Here is an 18,829-nt window from a genome sequence, read left to right as displayed (position 1 = left end):
GAAGGAGGATGGGAAAGAAACAAGGGGAGGGGAAATGCCTGGTACTGGAATGTTTTAATGGGGGATTTTGAGTGGGAATTTCTAATCGCAGCTTTTTCTCTGATCTGTGCACTTGCTCCCAATAAACCTAATATCTACCTCATGCTGGTGTGTAAGGGGTTCAGACTGGGAACTGAGGGTGCCAGTTCTTAATTCCTTATAGCTGAGCAAGTACAATCTTGTTCATCTCATTCCATGATCAGAATCTGCAGAAACTAAGCACAACCAAGCACAACCAACAAAGTAAATATTTTTAACAGGAAATAGTGTCTATATTCACCTACAGAGAATGCAATTTAAGTTAAGAATCTAGGCTATATTGCTAAGTGAAAAGACTGAGTAGCAGTAATGCAAAGACAAAATATAGCTTATCTGATTTGAGGTATATATCCTACACATCAGTATTACATATACACTTTAAAGAGTTCTGTTATTGTGAACAGTGCCCTGCAAAGTACTTCAGAACAGAGCCCTATTCCAAAAGGCTTACAGTTTATAATTAATATAGAGGTGGCAATGCAAGAAAGACTCCAGGAAACTAGAAAAGTGCTGCTTTAGCTATTTCTGGCAGATTTCACAAACCCACAGCAAAAAGGTTTTTCACTAAATCTGTTTCAGTATTCTAATGAGCAAGTTTGCTCAATTTTAACAGTAATTTAAGCAATAGTGACCAGTGGCATTAACTTATCTTTCCAAGGCCATGTGACATTTATGTTTATTTTTATGCTGGGGGATTAGCAAGGTTCTTCTTTGGTGGGAGAGTCAGGATGAGTTATCAGGAGGAAAAGTCCTTGCAGGGCTGATGAGGCCTTTTTAAAATGTCACATTAAAGAACCATTATGCACGCTCACCATCCTTGAATAAAGCTTCATTAACAAAAAGTATACGCCTGCCCAGTTTGGTATAAATCAGCACATGCTGGGAAAGTAGACGTTGCTTTGAACAAAACTAGCAGAAATATTACCAGATGTCTGAAACCTACCTCTAGATAAGAACTACCCCTAGCCGGCATCGCTCCACCTGCTGTCTGTAGAGAAGCAGCAGCATATAGACAGAGGCTTAAATCGTCAATATCCAAGCGACACCCTCTGTATGGCCTACAACCAGCTCCTCAGAGCCAGTTTCAGGGCAAGATCTGTTTAACTTTTATGTATTTTAACTTTGATATTTTATATTTTAAATTCTATGTTTTACAGTATGCCTTATTTTAATTGTGATGCTTCGGACAAGAATAAATAAAAAACAAAAAGTAAAGGATGCAATTGTGCCAACTTTACTTCCTTATTTTGCAGTTGGGATCACAAGATTAGGGATTTCTTACTTAAGAAAATTTAACTGTGAGAAAGCATGGATAATAATTTTTATTTGAGCAAAACCAGTATTTTCAACCCACAGCATGAAACAAAATGAGGTAGCTGCATCAAGCATACCATTTTGAGTAACAGTGAATACAGCATAATAGGAAACAGAGTTGGAACACAACACACCAGGATGGGAGGATCCAAGCACTTGCACGACTTGTTTGCTTCAACATGGCTTGCAAGTACAAACTTCTGAATTGACTCTATTCTACATTCTCTAATAGAACATCCCTTGAATTTTTCAAATCAGATGACAAAATGTTTTGGATAAACCAAAGGCATTTGGCTCCTAATTATGGCTGGAGTTCCCTGGCATCAAAACCACCAGCAGCTTGCCTACCCATACAACAAGCAAGGAAACTCATTCATATAACAATAATTATTTCACTTAGTGGCATTTAAGTTGTTAAAGCACTAGGCGTGGCTGTATTGTATAGCACAACTCAAGTAGAACAATAGAAGTGACAAACCTCTGGCAGATAACAATATTACTTTTAAAGTACCTTTCTGAAGTAATAAATATCTCAAAGTTTGTGTCTGTACTTTTGAATGTGCTTCAGTTTTAAAGACACAGCAATGATGGAAAAAAGCAAGAATGGAAGATTATTTTAAATTTCTCCTTGGCTATCTGTTTTCTAAGGAGCCTATTTCCCACTACTGACTTACTCCCTGCTAATAAAAAGCTTGGAATTGTAGTATAGATCTTAATGAGGGTGCTCCACTACTCCAACACTACCAAGAACATCCCATGGCATATGACTGGTTATATATTACCCACTCTGAAACATATGTGCTTTCTCCCACAAATTCTATTATCTAAAGGGAAAATAAATTCAAAACTAGATTCCACCTATGAACCAGTCCAGCTTGGAGACTTGGACAACTAAGTCTGTCTTTCCTAAACAAAAGTTACCTGTTCCCTGGATTTGTGTGGAATATTTGCAGAACCACCACCTTTGTAGCCCCCACTCTACCAAACCTTGATATATGTATTAGCTCTTCCTACATGTTGTTTACCAGCTTAACCTAATGGGTGGGTCTAGCAATTTGAAGATTTTACTCTTTTACTAGGACAAGAATTCAAAGTAATCAGTAATGTATTTCCATGGCTGATAATACTCACATACTGGGTTAGCAATTGGAAACCAATTGTGAAAACTACAGAGGAACTTTTACCTAATATTAAAGGTTGTATCATGTCATATGATGACTAAGAGGTTGAAGAAGATGGTTGAATAGTTCTGAAGGAAAATAACTATCAAGTAAAAATGGAAAATATTTAAGGAAGAAGGACTTATCAGAATGCTGGAGAACACAAAAAAAAGCAACTCAAGAAGGTTTTAGAAATTAGTGTTGCAGCAACCAACACCAGGTAACAAATTCTCTCTTAAGATTTGATTATTTAATTTACAAAATGTTTTTCTCATGCTTCCCCCAAAGAAGGTAATACCGTTATATACATACATAAAACTTTTTGTTCTGACAGAGCTCTGTGAGATTGGTCTAAGATCATTTGCAGAGTTCTGTAGCAAAGTACATCTCTGAACCTGAATTTTCCTAATCTGTTCTATTAACAATATATTTTCTAAATGTAGATGAAAAACTTGAACTTCAACTTGAATGCAAATATGTTAGATACCAAGCATCATTTTATGTCTAATATATCCACTTTCAGACTAGCAGGATGTTTCTGTCATTCATTAAGAAATGTTATTATGTACTATTCAAACAGCAAATTAATCAATTTACAAAATAAAAGTAAGCAAATAGTTTCGGTAAACAATGTTATTTAAGATCTGATCCCAGCTCCTAAAAACAATAGGCAGATAAGTTATATGGTCCTCAACAGATCAGCATGAAAATATGTACAAAGCGAGCCATCATTAAATTACCAAGAGCTGCCTTAAAGCTTCACTGCAAGAACTGCAATACAGACAATCCTTACTTTAAATGTGTTTATACCGCAAACTAACGGGGATGCGGTGGCGCTGCGGGTTAAACCGCTGAGCTGTCGATCGGAAGGTCGGCGGTTCGAAACCGCGCGGCGGGGTGAGCTCCCGTTGCTCGTCCCAGCTCCTGCTCACCTAGCAGTTCGAAAACATGCAAATGTGAGTAGATCAATAGGTACTGCTTCGGCGGGAAGGTAACGGCGTTCCGAGTCGTCATGCTGGCCACATGACCCGGAAGTGTCTATGACAACGCCGGCTCCAAGGCTTAGAAACGGAGATGAGCACCGCCCCCTAGAGTCGGATTCGACTGGACTTTACGTCAAGGGAAACCTTTACCTTTATACCGCAAACTGGAACACAATAAATTAGACCCCAATTCTAATCTTATTTTCAGTAAATTTCATTACGACTATGTTGAAAAGAGCTAGAAAATATAAGGTTTTGATTCTAAAATTAAGCTTTTTCAATCAAGATATAAGCTTCTGTTTTAGTGAAAGAAATGCTTGACCTAGTTCAGTAACTGAAGCACCACATCTAAATAAATAAATAAACAGAACTCATACACTGCATTAAATCATAGTGGTTTATTTTGGCTTAGCAAATATGAACTCAGTCAATGTACTGAGTGTACATTCAGACACAGATTAGGTTTATGCCTGCTTTTGTTTTGAGCAGAATTTCTTGAATAAATCACAGTAGCTAAGTTCAGACATCACATTAAGATATAAACCAGTTTTCGATTGTGGATTTACACAATAAACTCAACAATTACACTGTGGTTTGGCATACTGTATAAATTAAATCTTTATATATAAACACACAGACAAACATAAGGCTGCTGCCTGCTTCTGCACATCACATGAAGTCATGTCATTGCTTGTCCAACTATGCCTGGTTGTTATGTTCAAATCTATTTTATGAAAGAAATCATGGTTTATTGAAGCAAGAAACCATATTTGAATTACGGTTGTTACTGGCTTACAGAATCTTACTTGATCACAACATGGCATAAAGTTGTATCTGAATTCTGATTTATGTTTTATCTTGCCCCTCTAATCCAGAGTCTCTGAAATTGGGCTAATTTTGATGACAAACTGCTGCAGCTCATTTTCTTTTTCTTTGCTAAACTTCTAGCAGGATTGTTTAAATATACTACTTTGGCTGGCTGTATATGAGCAGACCAAGTATCACTGACATTGAACATGAATTCATTTATTTGTTTCAGTGGAATTGTTTGTACCCTAGGTTTACGGCATATTATTTTACCATATTATATTCAAAACACACCCACCCTCATCCCCCAAGATCTATCCCCTATTACTCTTTTTTCCCCCCCCCAATGGTGGAGAAGGAATTTGTTTTCTTTGGCTCTGAATGTTCCAAATACAGCTTGGGAGAGCCAAAGGAATTCCCACAGTGTTTCTGCAAGAAGGTGAATGGTAGTGAAGCCATTCAAATTATACAGCCAGAAAAGGCAGCTGGGTTACTCATTGTACGAGGGCAGTGGAAATCAGCAAAGTACTACCCAGGTTCAACTCTGCCTAGCTTTTCTGACATCAGCCTAGGCTGGCTAGGTGCTGCCATCTGCTGTGATTATATACATACATACACAATATACACACGCATGAACATATAGACATATAAGAAGCTCAGTCCAATGATCTAATTCTGAACTGCCTGCTCCAACTACCAGAAACTCTCCAGGATTTCAGGCTGACCTTCTACATTCCAATATACAGTAAGCCAGTGTTTCTTAAACAATTTTCTCTCAGGACCCCTTCCCACTTTTAAAAATTATGGAGGACCCCAAAGAGCTTTTGTTTGTATGGGTTATGTTTAGCAGTATTTCCATATTTAAAATTGACACATTTGCTGCCGCTACTGCCTCTCACGATTGGTTGATGGGATCTTAATATTGCATTAGTTTTCAACATAGGCTGGCAAATACTTTTGATTTAACGAACCTGAGAGGGTCATGGGGGACTCCCAGAGATCCTGGGACCACACTTTGAGAAACCCTGCACTAAGCAGTAGGCCCTCTGAAATAAACAGTTCCTATCTGGATATATGCCCCCCCCCCAAGCATCATATACAGACAGAGAATGCTCTTATGTCTATCATTGGTTTAATGCTCCTGCTCACACTGTGTTATAAACAAAACAGGCAGATTTCCATGATACAATCATGCAGTTCCACTGAACAACAACAAAAAAGTGACTACACAACCAAAGAAAAGTTTATGTGAAATGTTAGCCTTGATACAATTCTGCAAAGAAGTATTTGCCTTCTTTCTGATATTCTGAATTCTTGTAAAGCATTGCCACTGAATCTTACCAGAGCTTCATGTGTGTCCTAGTGAGATATATAGGGAGCTTGACGGTACAAACACTACCCAAGTTTGGTGCTTGTTTCAATTATTTTATCAACAAAGGACTCTAACATATAACTTGCCAGCGAGAAAAACTAATCCCCCCCACCTAGCTCAATTCAATTAAAGGGATAATTATGGCCAGTTGTGTGAGTCCTTAATAACTGGTCAGCCCCACTCTATATAAATCTTTAAAACTTTGACTCCCCTCATCCCACTAAAGTTCTCACAGCTCAAATTCTAAGGGCACACCTTACCCACTCAAAGAAAATTCTGAAGATCTCTGTATAAAAGTCATGGGTACTTGTGAGTCTGGACATGGTTATGAAATTGTTTCTAAAGCTCTGGGCCTCTACCAATCCAGAGGGAGAGAAACAGAGATGATTTGGGACAAAAATAAATATTTACAAGAATGGCCATTCTTGGCAAAATTGCAACAAGTAACAGCATAAAATTATCCGGGAAGTCATCTGAATGAAACCACTGGAGGAGGTCATCCATCGACTCAGGATGAAGTATGCTGGTGATCCCCAGCTGCGTATGTCCACCCTAGTCAGAGCAGGAGGTGAAAGTCTTGACTTGCTGCCTGGAGCTCAAGGCACCTTTCACCTTTATGATACTGGATGGGGTGGAACAGCTGAGGATGAATCTCAGCAAGACAGATTGGGCTGTTTATTCAGAAGGCCTTATCAGGATAAGACTCTCTGCCAGCTGAAATTTGCTCATCTGGCATGTGCTAGCCAAGAGGATGAGCTCTGGATTCCTCCCCACCCTAAAACGTTAAGGGAGCCATAGCCTCAAGGCAGGGCTTCTGAGTTTATTTATTGTACATATACCCACCACATTCACAAGATTTGTGTTGGCTTACTGCAATTACAAGCAACATAGGTATTTAAATAAAATGCACACAGCGGAAACTAAAACATATTTAAGTCTAAAACTATAAAACCAAAAACATCATAAAAAGTCAAACTAGATGTCCTATCTCTCACCACAGGCCCTCCAGAATAACTCCATTTTCAAGAATTTCCAGAAGGCACCACCAGACAGTGGTGGTCATCCTAAATTCTAAAGGGAAACTGGTCCATAAAATAGGTGCTACCCCTTCTCTCACCTGCCCTCTGAGATTACAATAGCCCCCTCCTATTAGCATTCTGGAAGGCTGTTGAGACAGTTCTTTTCCATGACTTTCAGAATGCAGGATGCAACATGAGCGAAGGCAACTATTTGGGTGGGGGTTGATTCTTGTGGCTCTTACGTATTGATATGTATATAGTTTTATGATTTAATGGCACATTTAATGGTTTCATGAGATGTACGTTGCCAAGAATCATCCTGTGAGGTGGCATACAAACATCTAAAATAAATTTAAAATAAATAAAAATCCAGGAATCTGCAGTCCAAGTCAGCATTCCTGACTCTATCAGACAAGCACTGGGTAAAAATGGGATTTGTGGTAGAATAGCAAAGCAGCCATTGCTTACTAAGTACATTAACCCTTGTCTCAAACTTGCCCAAAAGGATCTAGATGACCTTGCAGACTACTGGAAGAACATTCCATGGACAGATACATCAAAAGTGAAAGTTTTCAGGCTACATGTGTGTCATGTTTGGGCCAACCCAAACACTCCATGTCAACCAGGGAGGTGGCAGGGTCATGATTTGGGATGTGTTGTTGCTTTACAGCCTGGACAACTTGCCATCACTGAAGGAAGCATGAATTCCAATTTGCATTAGAGATTTGCACAGTAGAATAACACAAAACCATCCATTAGCTGAAGCTAATGTACAAATGTATCACACCACAAGATAATGATCTTCAACATGCAAGCAAATCTTCAAGAGAACAGATAAAGAAGAAGAAATTCAAAATTTCAGAACGGCCAAATCAAAATCCAGATCTAAACCTCAGAGAAACCTTGGGGCTAGGAGTGAAAGTTCATTCTAAAAAAATTCAAATATTACTACATTGAAAGAAATTCACCATGAAGGAATGGGCCCAGATTCCTACACAGTAATGTGAGAAACCTAACTCTCTGGAGAAGTCCATAATCCTGGGAAAGGTGGAAAGAAAAAGAGGACCACCACCAGCAGCAAGGTGAATGGACTCAGTTACAGCGGCAATGAGACCACCAGAAGATCTGAAGGACCAGGCTGGGGCACAGTTCATCCTTAAGAAAATCTATCCATGTGATTGCTAAGAATTGACACCGATTTGATGGCACATAATCAAATGTATGAGTCTGCCAAAAGAAGTGTTTGGTTGTAATTACTGCAGCTAACGATGGTGAAAATCTACGGGTATGGTTACCTCTTCACATTGGCACATTGTATGTCATAGGAGTTTGTTTATGAAATATATGAAAGAAGTGGCATAGTGTGGAAAGGAAATGCAAAAAGCCTAACGGGGGTAAACATTTTCCCCAGAACTTTACCATTAACACCTGAACAACAAAAGGACTAAAACCAAAGATGACTGGTGCCCGTAGTCATATCCTTTATAGATCTCCGATATCCTCCCAAGCTGAAGACTTTTCAATGCTAACATAAAAATTAAATTTTGATATCAAAAATTGAGATACAACATTCATACAACTTCCATTTAAAGGATTTTTTTTTTTTTGCTTCAGTTTTAAAACAATTAGTCTACCATGGTGGGCATAGGTGGGATAAAAATACAAATAAATCAATTAAATCTCAAGGACTCATTAAATCAAGGCAAATTAGATTATTAGAGGGGAGTAGAAAAGAATAATGCATTGTTGGTTTGGGATTTGAAGACATTTCATTACTGTACTAGCTAACATTGTCAGTGCTGGAATTCTGGAGAAGTGAGGCTCATTGTTTGCCTGAGGTTATCTATGCTTTTTGTATTACCTGTTTTGTGCAGCTAGCTTGGATAGAATGGTCCTGTGAGCAGACATTGTTTTGCAAGTGATTGATGCCTTCTTGTTGATAGATTACTTACTTCTTGATTGGGGGGGTTGGATCTTATCCCTCTTTTCAGCAGTTTTTTTCCAAGCCCCAGATTCACAAGCACCTCCAAAATGTGCTGCAGAGGTTAAGGGAGCAGCAGGGAAAGTCCTTTTCTATGAGTCTGTTTGCCTAGCATTTACATAACCTTAACCCTAACTAAAATCTTAAATTTATTAGTTCTTAATTAAAAGTGCACACTAATTGGTATATAGATACACAGATGTAAACTGAATAAAGATTTTTGATAAACTTAATGGTACTTTTTATTATGTTATTTTTAAATTCCAGAAGTAATTTACTGTATATCTATGCTTTTCAGTATATACAGTTAAATTTAGGCAATGATGTTAAGTAATGTTAGGTAATGATACTAAGCTGCATTAGAATTTTCTGAGCTTCTACTGAATAATAAATAATACATTGCTAGCATTATTTTAATCCACTCTACAGCCTATATTTCATCCCAGACAGCAGGTGGCAGCACCAAGCAAGCCTTGGTTCATCTCAAATAGCAGCAGCATCAGGCCTGCTTAGTACTTTGATGGGGGATAACCAGAAAATCCCAGGGTCATACCCTAACCTGGGAAGCTGAAAAAACACTCAGGAAGACCACAGCAAACTACTTCTATACTGTAGCTGGGAAAACATGTCCATGGGGGTCACCAGGTGCCAGCTTTACCTGAGGAAGACTTGAATTTTACTACTGTACTTTCTAATTCTTAACTTACAGGTAGTCCTTGCTTAACAACCACAACTGGGACTGGAATTTAGGATGCTAAGCAATGTGGTCATTAAGCGAATCCTGATCCAATTTTATGATCATTTTTGCAGCAGCGATTAAGCGAATCACTCGGTTGTTAAGTGAACCACATGGTTAAGCCAGTCACGCAGTTCCCCATTGATTTTGCTTATCAGAAGCTGGCTGGGAAAGTTGAAAATGGCAATCATCTGACCACAGGACGCTGCAATCGTCGCAAATGCATGATGGTTGCCAAGCACCCGAATTGCGATCACATAACCATGGGGATACTGCGATGGTCTAAGTGTGAGGAATGGTCGCAAGTCAGGTTTTTTCAGCACCATCGTAACTATGCATGGTCGCTAAACAAACAGTCATTAAACGAGGACTACCTATATGCAAAATGGCTAACAGAAAAAAGCCACATACAGAATATAAGATATTAAAATCCACTGGAGTTGGGCAGCTATAATAAATTTTAATAAATAAGTAAAACACCAGTTTAAAAAAATTTAAACATTATTACCTATGATTATTAATCTTAATTAATAAATTATTTTCAAATATCATTTAAGAATTATTGTGTAATATAGTAATATGTTTCCTGCATGTCTTTCCCTACAAAGAAAATCAATCTGTGTTGTAATCAGATGAAAGTCGCTGTTCAGTTTTAAGAGATTACATATTTGCATTGAGTTACCTTTTATTCTAAAGCACTTAAATGAGACATATCTGCTTTTTAAAAACAAAATATTACTTAATTTTTTATGAAAACTTTTTGTAATAGATGAATCCATCAGGCCTTATTAAAGCACTTCCAATCATTTAAAAACAGTTCTATGTTTATCTAGCTAAAACAATAATAGAGAAAATATTATTAAAAGTTTTCAGTACTCTCTTATGATACAGTAGGGTTCCAAGCAAAATATCCTGAGCTTTGGGTTGTACAATAGCTTGTGCAGATATGCCCTGAAAAATAGGGCTCTAACATTCTATTTGGAATATAGATTTTGTTTTAAAAAAAAGCATTCAGGCACAAAATCTTTCATATTAATAAGAGTGGAGGGCAGAATTAATAGAACATAAATATCTGAATCCTAACCTACGCAGGACATCCTGAAAAAAGTACATCAAAACCTCTGAATCTCTCTCTCTTTTTGAAGAAGATGCAAATGGCAGCCAAGCAGACACCTGAGACTGCGGAGTCCTGGATGCTCTCTGGGCTTGGCTGCTTGCTTGCAGAAGTTTCACTGCCGGACTGGGTAACATCTTCAGTGCTGCCCTTCTGTAGAGATACCTGAGAGCTAAGACTGTCTCAGATTTATTTGAAATGCTGTTGCCATTAATTAAAAAAAAAAACACAGAACAAGCCTCTTCTAGTCAACTGTGTGAATCTCAAGATTTTTAGAGGAATGTCAGATTAACTGAATAGCAGTGATCTTCTGTCGTTTTGAAGAGAAATTAATAGTACCGTAAAACTTCTCACATCTGTATACTACCAAAACTCTTGTGTCTGGCTGTTTGTAACCCTTAACTGGGCAAAACGGTGCGTCACAGGCCAACAATTTTTGAACCAAGGTGCCTCAGATGGGCCAACTCACAGAATGCATCCAAAGTCTGGGGCCTGTGACTCCCGTGGAATAGAAATTTGGCAAATTTTATAAGAACATTTTATGACATAAAATTATCATAAAACATTTTATAATATAATACAAGATGTCCTAAAACATTTCCTGTGGTCAACGCCTGATGTTTGACTGTGCTGAATGACATGGGCTGTTTTCAAGGCAGGTCCATCTCTGCGTTTCTCCCTGAATTTTAAAGAACTTTTCCAGTGAAGGCAGCACGTTAGGAGCTCTGCCATTGTTGAAGGCATTGAGCAATCTGGTAAGGAAATATCTCTGAAACAATGACCCAGTGGGTCACAGGTTGTCTAGTACAATTTCTTTTACCAAATGTTTTTTAAAAAATCTTTCTGATCAGAACATTTATTTATTTATTTATTAAATTTTTATCACAGTCCATCTCCCCCCACAAGGAAGGACTCTGGGCAGTTACACTTACCCCGAAGTAAGCATACAGTTTCATTTTCCGTGTTTTACTTTGCTCCTAATTTTTATTACATCAAAACATCCTATAGATTCTGAGTAAAATAAAACTTAATTTTGTTGTCTGAGCAGCTTTTTATCATTATTTATTGAACATTGTCACTGAAAAGCACTTTCACTGTCCAAGCACTTTTCAGGTAATGTATTTTCTTTTTTGGTAACCCAATCAGCATATCTTTTAATTGTTCATACAGTTTCTGGAATATTTTTGCATATTACAAACCTGCTTGTATAATATTCTCTAATAAGTGATGCAAGATGAATTTTCAGTGAATTAACTATTTACATTCTAAGTGTGCAATATTCTGCCAATCAGCTCCCCTACCTTTGAGCTATGATCACTGCATACATGCACAAGCAACAACAAAAGAAAAACTACTGAATCAGAACTATGACCTATTCCTGCAGCTCCATCCAATTACACTGATTGTATTTGAACATGCACATCTCCAATTATGACAGCTGAGGTACTGTTTCATGAAGAATATGTGGAAATCAGCAACTTAGGTTCAGTAAAGAGGAAGGGGAAGCAAATGAGTTAACTAAAGAGAGGGAAAGTAGAATTTCTTGTTAACTTCCTCTTATTTTAAGCATGGTTTCATGGAAACAAGTTCAACTGAGATCAATGCGGCCTACTTTAGGAATGTATTACAAAAATTACAGAATACTGTAGGGCATTATTGGACAAAGTCTGGAAAAGAGCTCTATAATTCTAACATTTTGTTATATATACATGTAACTTGCACGAGTTGCAGATGAAAACATGTAACAAGGCCTCATATTTTTTATAATCCAGATTTTTGGGAAATATCCTTATTTGTAAATGGTTAACCAAGCCATAAACTTACTCCAAGATAGTTAATATTACTACTGTTAAAATATTTCACTGTTTCTTCTATAAATGGTAAGTGTGGTTCTTTTACAACCATTAGAAAATTATGTAAGAAGACTCTACTTCTATCTTGTTAGTTTCCAATTCCATTATTTGTTCTGCTGATCTTTCTGCTGATTCAGCTCTATGCCATCATTCTCAAAACTTAAAGGTCATGCTAAAATCTCTAACAATAGAAGACCTAGTATATATTCATCCAGTATCTGTAGGTGGCAATATTGATTCTGATGAGGAAAAAAATTATTAGACTATTGTTTAAACTCTTGGTTCATGCTCTGCTTTTCAAGAGAGAGTGAGAGTTGAATGAATGTAAAACAAATGGCTGGAATAAATCACTTCCATAAAAACTCTAACACAGAAATTAAATAACCATGAAATTTCAAAGTACTTTCATTCTTGATAAAATTAGGAATGAATTGGTGCTATAAATGAATGTGGACTGAATACAAAAGTGAGGGATTATTTCAAGATGAAATGTTTGATCATATAGTGAGAATGACTAAGGATCAAATCACAAAACCAGAATGACAGGGAAGATGAACACCGAGGTGGTCAGGGCTGGATGGATTTGGTGTGTTGTAAATCCTACTATGTTAAAGACCAAAAATATGCAAGTCACATAATTAATAGATTTACTGAAAACTGACATCATCAATTACAACAAAATAATATTAGATAGTCAACTCCAAAAGAATTCTGTAGGCAACTTAACATTCAGAAATATTTAGAGAGATCAAATCATTCTGACGTGACACATTCAAAACCTAAAGCTATCAGCCACCCATCATGATTCAACTTTTGCAAAACAGAACCTTTCCATCTATTATTAAAATTGTCAGCTAAAATTAAAGAGACTAATACAGGAGGGGAAAAAATAACTTTAACCATAATAGGATGATTAATCCACATCACAGTTTCAACTCTAATCACACCAGCTTCTTGATAAAGAACCATGCTTGGGACACCCCAGAGTATCTCAGATATGTTTCTGAAAAACTTGGCTTGTAAAGCACCAAAACCATGGAATTATTGTAGGGCAAAGTTCCGTAAAAGAGAGAGGTGAAAAGGCAGTGTACGAAGTGGTAAACAGATACAGTAAGAAAGCAAGGAAGATTTACAAGGATAGAAAGATATGCAGAATTATAGTAAATTACATTGGTGTGAACTAGATTTAACCACTTTTTCTTTGGTCATGACTCTAATTTCTTTGGCTTACTGGTTTTAACTTTCTCTGCCCTTTCTGTAATATTGCTTATGGCAAAAGTGATGTCTACTTAATGTCTTGATATCTACTTATGTATATAGAGCCAGTTTGGTCTCGTGGTTAAGGTGCTGGGCTAGAAACCAGGCGACTGAGAGTTCTAGTCCCGCCTGAAGCCTGAAAGCCGGCTGGGTGACCTTGGGCCCGTCCCTCCCTCTCAGCCCAAGAGCCAATCAGGCGTGGTAGGAGAGTTCTAGTCCTGCCTTAGGCACGAAAGCCAGCTGGGTGACCCTGGGCCAGTCCCTGTCTCTCAGCCCAACCCCTCTCACAGGGTGGTTGTTGTGGGGAAAAGAGGAGGAGGAAGGAGGATTAGGGATGTTCGCCGCCTTGAGTTATTTATAAAAATAATAAAGGCGGGATAAAAATAAATAAATAATATATCTACTTGATATCTACTTACATGTATATGAACGTAGTCATGTTTGCCCTTGCAGAACACCAAAACACTTCTTTTGAAAGAAAGCAGGGAAAACTCTTAAGTTCGGAGCTGATTTCTAGGTACTAGCACATTGCTTCCATTTTATATTAGCCTCAACTTTACCAACTCAGCTTGGCTGATCTAGAAAGCTAAGGAGGGTTTGCCTGGTTAGTACTCGGCTGGGATGGTACCTAGGGAGTTCAGCAGCAGAGGCGAACAGAGAATGCCCAAAACCACCCTTGAAAACAGCAGCGGCAAACCCTTTCTGTAATGACAGAACCCTAGCCTGGATGCAAGCCTGCAGAGGCTGGGCTTGACTCCAAGGCAGCTTTGCTTTTAAAATTTTCCCTCACCAAGGACCTTCCATATAGCCCAATTAGAACCCAGTACTGTACTAGCTACTTGCCTGACAAATTACGCTGTCCATGGAAACAGAAGTGTCAGGAGCCGATCTAGGTCAAGAGCTTATCAGAAAGGTAGAAGAGTGGGGGAATCATAATCTCATTTTCCAAATGAAGAGATTTTAGGTGAAGAAGCGCCCCATGTAGTGTGTGAACATATCGGATTTTAATAAATGTATGAATAAAGCCACACAGATGGACCTCAGTTGCATTACTCAGCCTTCAAAAAACATACATTATTATAATAAGATGTTTATCCAGCCTTTTTTATATATATAATTCAAACAGACCTAATACTCCTGCCTTCTACTTTCCCCACAACAACCACCCTGTGAGGTGGGTCAGGCTGAGAGAGAGGGACTGGCCCAAGGTCACCCAGCCGGGCCTAAGGGAGGCCTAGAATTCGCAATCTCCTGGTTTCCGGGCCAGCACCCACACCACTACCCTACGCCAGCTCTCAGAGAGAGATCTGACATCTATCTTACATCTATCATACAGGTATTACACGATACACCGTAGATATAAGGTGTATCTATAATACAGATGCATAGATACAGATAGATATTATAAAAGGTAGCAGGCAAGATAGGTGAGGTCTACTGCATCCGGAAGCAGGACAGAGACTTCCATCCCGCCGCGGGCTGCACGAGGTCGGGCGAGATTCCTTGCCCTGCAGCGCGCGTGTTTTCCAGCCCAGGAAGCGCCCTCTCCTCACACCCCTCGCCAAGCAGGCCCAGCCATGTCAGCCCAGGACAAGCCTGCTCCACCGCAGGGGAATTCGCCCCAGCAGCTCATCTCCGCCACCCATGTTGTGGCGCGGGGAGGTGGAGGCAGCGTGAAGGGCAGCCCCCCGCCCAGGCACCGCGTTTCTGCCCCCGGCCGGCTCCCCGGCCCCTCCCCACGCCCTCCTTTCCCCGCGACCCAGGACCGGGAGGCTCTTCCTCCCCGGCCGCCAGGGAGACGACGGGGCTGCCGAACCGGGCGGCGGCGGCGGCGGCGGCACGTGCCCACGGCCCTCCGGCCAGGCGCGGGGCTCGGCGCGCGCGGGCAGCGGGGAAGGAGCGGCGCCGGGGACGGCGAAGGGCGGGCTCACCCAGGGGCCGGGGGGGCTCCTCGCCGGCGGACGGGCATCGATCCCGGCGGCAAAGCGGCGGGGGGGCGAGGGCAGCAAGATGGCACCGCCACCGCGGGGAGGGGCAGACCCAGGCCCAGAGTCCCCCCAAGAGGGGCGTGACAGCCGGGCTTCGACTGCGGAGGGCGGCGAGGGGGCAGCCCCTCCGAGCCTCCAGCAGCAGGGGCACCGACCCCGGGGGAGGGGGGAGGGGCGGCTGAGAGAGAGAGAGAGACAAGCCCGACGTGTGGGGGGGGAGACGACGCCTCCTGAGGCGAACAGGGGCCCGGCGGGGATGATGGGAGCGGGAGTCCGCGCCGGAGGGGCGGGCGAGGGGGCGACGGGTCCCCCATCCCCTCACCTGCCATCGCGAGGAGCAGCGACTGGAGGCGGCGGCGGCGGCCGGCTGAGGCGAAGGAGCGGGCGCGAGCCACGACCCGCCGCGGCGTGAGGGGAGGGGGCGTGACCGGGGGCGGAGCGCGGGCAGGCGGGGCCCGCCCCCGCAAAATGGCGCGCGCCGTGACCCGCGCCTCTCGCCCCGCCCCGCCCCGCCCGCGCGGGTGGCAGCCCCGCCCACCGGCGTCACGTGCCCGGCGCGGCGCTGCGGTTGCTTCTGGGGGTGGCTTCTGGGTGCCCTGCCGGCTGCGGAGGATGGGGCGCGGAGGGAGCCTGGCCGCGCTGGGGGCTTCCGGGGCCGAGGCGAGCGGCCTGCGAGGGAAGAGCGAGCTTGGCCGGAGCCCGGCCGCGCCTGCGAGCCGCGTTGACGTCACGCCAGGAGGTCATCGCCCGAAGGGCATCTCGCTGGTTGGCGACCGACGCCAAGTGTGCGATGCCCTCGCCGGTGCCCCCATCGCACCGGACCCCCGGGGTGCGCGTGTGCGGGTATCTTTTGTATATATATGTTAGCCATTTGCATCAGCTCTCCGCGTATCTTTTTCATTCGTTCGTTCATTCATTCGATTGATGTAGCCGCCGATCTGCCTGAGTCAAGGCGACTAACAATGAAATACATAAAATGCACCATAAGAGGATTAAGACACACAGCAGCCAGGCAGTCTCCAGCCCATCGAACACGCGGCTCTACCCCATGCCCGGGCTGGAGCACAGAGTCAGGTTTTCAAGGTCCCACAAAGGCCAAGCTCACCTCAGGATGATGTTCCAAAGGGTGGGTGCTGTGGTGGAAATGGCTCTCCTTCTGGACCCTGCCAGCTGAGGGTGAGGGAGCATGCCCTTCCTGCCAGATTGGGCAGGACAGGTAGAAACAATTGGGAGAGACGGTCCCGTAAGTAGCTTGGTCCCAAGCCGTGAAGGGCTTTAAAGGTGAACAGCGCCTTGAAGGGCACCCAGAAGCACGTGGGAAGCCAATGCAGCTGGCAGAGCGGTGGTGCCACATGCGCCAAGTCTCTGGTGCCAGTAACTGCCCGCGCCACCACATTCTGCACCAGCTGAAGCTTCCGAATACTCTTCAAGGGCAGCCCCACGTGAAGCACGTTGCGGTACTCCAGTCTGGAAATCACAAGGGCACAAGTGACCGAGAGCAGGGTCCCCCCAGTCCCGGAATGGGTACAACTGACACAAAGGCCCTCCTAGCCACAGCTGCCACCTGCTCTTCAAGCAGGAGCCTCAAGTCCAGGAGGACCCCCAGATGGCATGCCAGGTCTCTCTGGGGCAGTGCCACTCCTTCTGTACATGTTAGACATGTGCAGCACCTGGGGTGTTTCTCCAGGTTGTCCTTCCAAACCCAGGACATTCCTGGGTTGTTCTGGGGTGGTGTCCCGACCCGCTCAGGTGGATTCCCTGAGAGAGGAAACCAGCAAACACAGAGGTGGTATTCATGGGATGCCCAAAAGCCCATTTACACCTCCTCCACACAAACAGGCTTTCTACCACCCTGTAGGAATTATGATTAATATGATTCCTCAAGTTTTCTGCTTACTAGTCTTTATTAATCGCAATTACTTCTGTTTAAATACAAAGAGAAAATGGCCTTCTTCCTTGAAAACCAGCTCTCAGTTCTGCTTCTGTATTCTTTTATTGGAAGAGTTATTTTGAAGCGACGCACCACGCGTTATGCAAATAATGCCGCTGGCCTGCTGTGCAATTATTAGTAGGTTAAATGTGCGGGCAGCTCATCCCGGTGTGAACTAGCAGTAAAGTCTCTTGGTTGGGCCCGTGTGCAGACAGAACAAAAGCAGCTGTCACTGCTTTTGTGATTGCTTAATGAAAAGGATGCCAGTAAAAACACACTGATGATCATTTATGTAATATTTTTTTAAAAATCTGCAGCTCATGTTAATTTTAGGCAATATTTACCTCTTACTGATCGGTGGTATCAAATACATCAGTACTTCCCAATTACTGCTGCATCTTCCAGTCGGGTGTGTATACGCACACACGAACACATATATTTCTGTTTTCTTTGCATTTTTTTTTCAACGAGGGAAAGACTTAGTGGATAGCTTCAGAAGGAAAGTATGTCAGATTTTGAAGTACAGTAATGTCCAATATGCACATTTCACGTACCAGTTAAAATGGCAAAATGTGCATCTATTTTGAGCTGTGATTCAAAGCACTGTTTGTATCCAAAGTAATATTCTCAGTGAAATCAAGGAGTTTATTAGAAAGGAGTATCTCATTTTTAGCTATGCATTTATTTATGAATAAATAGAAAATGTTTCTTTCCACATTATATATAAGCTAAGAAATGGATTAGATGCTTTGATATGAGGTAGAGGGTTCCCACCCCCCCAGAGACTCTGGTATTTCCGTATTTGTCTTATTCATAGAAGATGATCCTTTGGCCATCGCTGTTCCTCCTCCATGTGTATTTATGCTATGGGAAATACAGTTGATTTCAGAATAAATTAAGCAAGCATAATGAAGATTGCACAAATACCAAAGTAAGATTAAGATTACAAAACTACATCTGAATGTATCTTTCTAAAATGATGGACATCACGCAGTGAGTAGTTCACTATTTGAATTTTGTCAAGAGCTGGCACATACCAATGACTTTAAAAGAATTTTGCTATTGTCAATCGCTAGAGCATGTCAGCGTTAATGGTCAGACAACCCCAAATTTGAGTAAATATTACACACACTCTGAGTTTGTTTTGAGGGGCGTTTGCACAGGACTTCCTCAATGGCTACATCACCTGTTAAGACAAGATCAGTAAAGTGCAGCTTCAGAGTCTTTCCTGTAGTGA

The 18,829-nt window shown here is 41.8% G+C and overlaps 1 protein-coding gene across 1 annotated transcript in view; it reads right to left on the bottom strand.

The window, feature by feature from the left end:
• SLC23A2 (solute carrier family 23 member 2) overlaps positions 1 to 16,026 on the bottom strand; it is an 80,599-nt gene extending 64,573 nt beyond the window's left edge. Inside the window, exon 1 of the mRNA XM_063311569.1 lies at positions 15,985 to 16,026. The gene's annotated coding sequence lies outside the window, so the exon portion shown is untranslated. The remainder of the gene's footprint in view (positions 1 to 15,984) is intronic.
• Positions 16,027 to 18,829: the final 2,803 nt, after the last annotated feature.

Source organism: Candoia aspera, chromosome 9 (genome assembly GCF_035149785.1).
Source record: "Candoia aspera isolate rCanAsp1 chromosome 9, rCanAsp1.hap2, whole genome shotgun sequence".
NCBI lineage: Eukaryota > Metazoa > Chordata > Lepidosauria > Squamata > Boidae > Candoia > Candoia aspera.
Note: the sequence above shows the minus strand (reverse complement) of the source record. Positions and strands in the feature narration are given on the sequence as shown.